Source organism: Saccostrea cucullata, unplaced genomic scaffold (genome assembly GCF_032062105.1).
Source record: "Saccostrea cucullata isolate Sc308-1 unplaced genomic scaffold, CSIRO_AGI_Scuc_v1 ctg898, whole genome shotgun sequence".
NCBI classification, from domain to species: Eukaryota; Metazoa; Mollusca; class Bivalvia; order Ostreida; family Ostreidae; genus Saccostrea; species Saccostrea cuccullata.
Genome location: NW_026935768.1, coordinates 654,677 through 660,738, shown reverse-complemented (window position 1 = coordinate 660,738; position 6,062 = coordinate 654,677).

Genomic DNA, 6,062 nt, shown 5'->3' with positions numbered 1-6,062 from the left:
ACAGCAATTCTTCTTGGTTTATGCATAATGAATCCGTTACTTTGTTTTCACTGGCGTGTTTCATCTATTTTTAAAGCGTTTTAAAGGTCAGGGTCATATTATAGAGGTAGCTATACAACTCGTCCCCTGAGCAAACCGGTCGACACAATGGAGGTTTATTTTTTTGTGTAGTACGTCATCAAAAAGTGGTGTAATGAGCCTCCTTAAAAAAGGATATTCTCGAATGTCCTAAAATAAATGTAGTACTTAAATATTAAGATTAAAAATGTATTGAAGTTTATTTATTATATAGCTCTCACGTGACCCTATTATGTCAAGGAAAACACATAGGTAATCCGAGATTACAGAGCTCGCCTCAACGAATGTTGTCTTTAAGTAAGGCGAAGTCCCACATTAAACTAATAATATAGAATTAAACATCCCAACATGCAACATGTCTTCCATTTTAAAATATGATAAAGCTAGCAGTTACTTGCCTGGAAGTGTGCATCCTTAGACGTATCATCCACGCAAGTTTGGTCTGCATAGGGATCATAGCTTGAAAAAGTGACCTGCACCAAAAGCTTTACCCTGTTTACTCAACGAAAAAATGTAGGACAGATCCAGCCTCAAAAGCAGGCTTGGTAATGTGCATCCTTTGATTATCATCCATACAAGTATGGCCGACATAGGACATATTCCTTCGCTGAAATTGCAGCATCTGAAACCTTGGCCGATACAATGAAACACAATAGAAGCAACCTCCAAACATCTCTGACTCATGCAAAAATTCTAACTATAGGTAGGAAACAAGTCAGCCAAAATAATCCTCAACCATCATGGTTCCTTTTGGTTCCCCAATAGGATGGGTAATATTTTCTTACAATGTCATTTTAATGACTATAGGATTTACAAAAATGTTGACTTTAAACGAGGTTATTGAAATCCCTATAACATCAGTTTATATGTTAGTACAATATCATAATACATGTAAACAATTGATAGTTTTGAATATCGCAAAAGTTGGGAGATGGTAACCACAGTGCAGGTGATAATAGTATCAGTGCTGAAAACAGAAATGGGACGAGGTTAAATAGAATAAAATTTTTGAGAAGAAACTGGGTCTTATTACATTTCTAGATTTCCAGGATTCCAATGGACAAGCTTCGCTATAAATTAGCACTTTTCTCCATATGATTACAAAATAATTAATAAACAATATAATTAAATGTCCCATCTTTATTTTTATTGCTAGATTAACGACATCATTTACACCAATAAACATATTTGTATTATGCAGCCTTTGGTATTGGTAACTATATAAATTATGAAATTATGTTTTTTTTTTATCTCAGCTCTGTATGTGGTTTTCAAAATATAATTTCAGTAATTTAATAAACAATATAATAATTGAGCATGCAAACGTCTTCAGACAGCAGATAGTAGTTATGTGACCAGCAAAGAAGGGAACTTTTTGGAGAATTAATTGGACCAGGCAACATACTAGTATTTTAAACGAATTTTATGAAAGAAACAAGTACAGGTAGGATAGATCAAACTTGATCTTTCGTTGACTTAAAATTTGCAAGTTTTAAAGATTGAAATGTATATATATTTTTTTATTTTCACACTTAAAAAGTTATATGAGCCTTAAAACGAAGATGATATTGTTTAAAACTCCGACTGTTGACGCCATTCTTTCTTTAAGCATCTCCACTGAAGAATATACCGTTACATTTCGCACATTTGGCATTTGCTTTTTTTAATACAATTTTTTAATATTTTTCTAAAAAAAAATTATAAATATGAGAATAAAGTACAGTAATCATGCTCAAATGTCTATTTCAACAAAATGTGCATTATATTTGAAACAGTGTCTAACATAACCTACGACAAAATCCATAAAGAATATGAAGTTATTGTAAAATTCAGTTATAAAAAAGTCACTGGGACCTATGAAATTACTCCACTATATTCGTCATTCGTTGTAGCCGTAGAAGGAATTCGTTAAATTTATATTGCTGAGGATCCAAAAAAGGTTCGCTATATCCCTGAATTCGCAATATCCGTGTTCGCAATAAAAGAGTTTTATGCATACTTTCGTTTTCCGTTAACAGACTCAAAATAGCAAAAAGGAGAGTACGGTGGTGGTTCCGGTTTGCAGATACTAAGATACAGTAGTTAAAATCCAACCGAAGCACAGGGAAATTAATTTATTTTCACTGCTAACAGATATTCCAAAGAAAGTTCAATTTAATCAATCAAACCAATTAATGGTACTTGAAGTTCTATATACAATATATACAAAAAATATGACTTTTTCCAACAGATTTCAAATTGAAAAAAAAAAAAAGATTAACAATAAAACATAGAAGGATTGTTTTATATTTAACATCCAGGAACTGTAAGGCTTGTTTGTAATTGGAAATTTGGAAGCAATAATTTTGAAATATCTGTAAGAAATGAAGGGTACAGATTTCAAGACGAAAAACGTTGACTTTAAATTGAGTATACAGCATACTTCTTTGTTTGTGACGGTTCACGGTAGTTCAGTCGGTAGAGCGCTCGCTCCGTGATCGGGAGATCGTGAGTTCGTATCTCGGCCGCGACTGACCCAGTCGATAAAATGGGTAGCAACTGTTCCTTCGCCAAGCGCTCGGCACTTTGAAGTGAAAGTTGCGGGTCCTTCGGATGAGACCTTAAAAACCGAGGCCCCGTGTCAGCGACAGGCGTTGGCACGATAAAGATCCCTCACTGCTCAATGGCCCTGAGTGCCGAGTAAAGGTCAAAATTTGAAGCCCTTCACCGGCATACGGTGACGTCTCCATATGAGTGAAAAACTCTCGAGAGGGACGTTAAACAATATACAATCAATCAATCAATCTTTGTAAATGTTATCTGAAGTCATTCAGTCTGTAATTTCGCAACTAAATAGTTCTAAAATCGAATGCTTCAGAATGAATCGTTATTGCAAAAACGTTTATTTTTTTTTACAAACTAAAAAACATGTTTGTAACATCATAATAGAAATATTTTACAACCACGCATTAGAAAACAATAACAGAAATACTCGCAAAATCTGTGGAAATCAAAGAGAGAGAAGGTAAAAGTTTTTCAAAATTTCAAAGCTTACCCCAATAAAATTCCTATACTGACGAATAATCTAGCAATATGCATCTCTACACACATTATTAAGCAATTTAAGTCCAGGTAGGGCTTGCACTTATACCAGTTTTGAAAAAAATTAAGACCCTTTCTGGAATATTTTCTGAGTGATTATTTGCGCAAATGTCCAATATTTACAGCTATTAGGAATTAATAAAACATTCGATAGTTTTCTTTCCATCTTACAAATGTGCAATTTAACAAAGAACTGGTGTATCGAGTGGAATAACAGAATAAGAAATTTTTTTTAGATTCTTCTTTTAAATTTACTACAACTAATGATTTTAGTTCATATTGTTAAACAAAAAAAGACTAAATGGAACTATTTTAAAATTAATTATACGAAGACAATTTTGCAAACAATACAAAAAAATAGGTCAGGTCAACCATCTGAAGCAAGTTTGGTAGTATTTATCCCTTGATACACTATATGCATCATCCATGCAAGTTTGGTCCAGGTAGCACTGAAAGCTGCTTGGGAATGGACAGCTCCAGTAATGTTAACCTGTAAAGAAAAATGTTGGTCAAATCCTGCATCTAATGCAATGAGACATATGGAGGTAATGGTTGATTAGAAAAACTCTAGCCTTCAGCTCAGATTACCTAAAAACGGGTGCTTAATTTCCATTATTGTTTCCCTTAAAACACAAACATTCCAAGCTAATTGACTTAAAGGCCAATATTCATTATCATATTTGTTTAAGATAATAATGCCATGTACATTTTTTTCTGAGTTCTAAAGTGGGCAGTGTTAATTGCAAACTGTTTCGTAATGCAAATATTTCAGTTTTTAAGGTAGGATTCTTCTCATATTTATAATATTTAAAAATTAATGAAATTTTCAGAGAATCAAGAAGACAGTAGCAATAAGTGATAGTATCAGTGAAATTAAATTTGACTGTTTTATATCAGAGGCAAGATCAGGTCATGGTCATTATCTTTTTCCTTGACATTAAGAATAAGAAAATACTGTTGCCAATCATGCGATACCTACTTCTATTTCAAAAGTTTAAAGATTGTTCTTTTTGCATAAAAACATATTACTATATCGGGTCTATAGCATGTTATTACCAAATTTACATAAATAATTTAACTTAACTGGATATTGGCTAATCCGAATTTTCTCTGTTTTTCTTAATTTTTTAGGATACATTAGTTATTTTCATATGCTTCCTATATTTAACTTTTTATTTTCACAAATAATAAAGTAGTTTTATAAATGTACAAAATGATACAAATACAAAAAGTTTTGATCGTTTCCTAAGAGAGAAACAAAACTATTTATGGATTTTTGGTTCAAATCTGCTATTTGATAGGCAGCGTTTAAAAGCTAACAAAGTTCTAGTTTGTTTTGAAAAATCATATTTATTTGATATATTTTGAAAGTTATTATAACTCAATTCGTTGTTCTATTATAATTTTGAGAGGCAGAAAAGAAGACATTTTCATACGCCACCATTCCGCCATTTCTATTTAAAGTTGTACAATTGTGATGAGTAAAGAAAATATAGTATTTTTAATTCCTTACACCTCAATATATAAGACATATAAGCAAATATACTTTGAATGTTTCATCTAGTCAGAAACCAGAGAAGAATCCTACCTTAAGCATGTGGCCGTGACATTGACATGGCGTTAAAAATCTCCAGCATCTAACAAATGCTCAAAGGACAACCCGAAACACGAATATACATCTCTGTAGAATAATCAGCTTGGTTATACACCCCTACTAATGTGTCCGGAACCTTTTATTTTTCGGTGTTCTGCAAATTATAAAACCCGATGAGTTCAGAGTGGCTCTGGCAGTAGCTCGTGCGAGAGTTAACGAGACTACAGGGAGATATGGTAGATTTTTCACGGAAATGTGGCTAGGAAGTGACTAGGACGTGGACACATGGTAAACAGAAAAGTTATATTGCGTTTCAGTTTTCACCACCCCATAATATCTGTAGAAATGTACTTCAATCGAACTCTCTTGAAGTCATTCAAACTTACATATGCATTCTCTATGATATAATTTTATGCAGTGACGAATTAAAATTTCTTTTTAGATAAATATTTTTGCATAGGAACCAGACCTATATTTTTTGCGTCAGATTAGTAAATGAGGCACCAATATGACGTCGACTGATAAATCAGATGAATGAGAATTGCATTATGGGCTACTACGAAGACAACAGGAATTTTACGCTTGAAAAAAAAAGTGAATCTTATGGCGATCGAAAAGGCACAAAGACCATTTTTCACCCATTTCGTCAATGAAAAACATTTTTTAAATTCATGCTCATACAATTAATTTGTTAAATAAATGGTGGAAGTCTAGGTTTCTCTTAGTCATGCTGCAAGGCAATTTGTTTCTGTATTCCTTTGTTGTACTATCGGTGAATACAATTGTCATGTGGATTCACAGGCCAAAACACGTGATCACCAGTATAGTTATGTAACCAAGTTTTGTCCATTTAAATGCGTAAGAGATGCTGCTCGTTTTCCTTACCCTTGAAGCGCTGCTGTTCTGAGCTTGAACTTGATGCAAACTTCATTTTATTAAACATATCTTTTCTAATTAACAACAAATTAAAAACGCCCGAGACATCTTTCATAGTTTCTAATCTTGTATTTTGTTCATAAAAACATATTTTTGGCACTCCATTGGAACTGCAAGAGACCATAATTGGACGTAATGTTTTACTTTTTTAGATCGCGAAAAGCATATCAAACTCATCAAAAACGTTTTCTTGCCAGATTCTCATGATTAATAAAGTTTACAAAAAGGGTAAGGTATAACCACTAAATGACTTTAACCGGCCCTGGAATTAGGGAACACGTCTCTTGGTTTGAGTCAGGGAACATAATCCTTGGTGAATGAACTGTGATTTTTATAGTTTCTTTTTTTCTTCAAATTTTACTACATGTATATG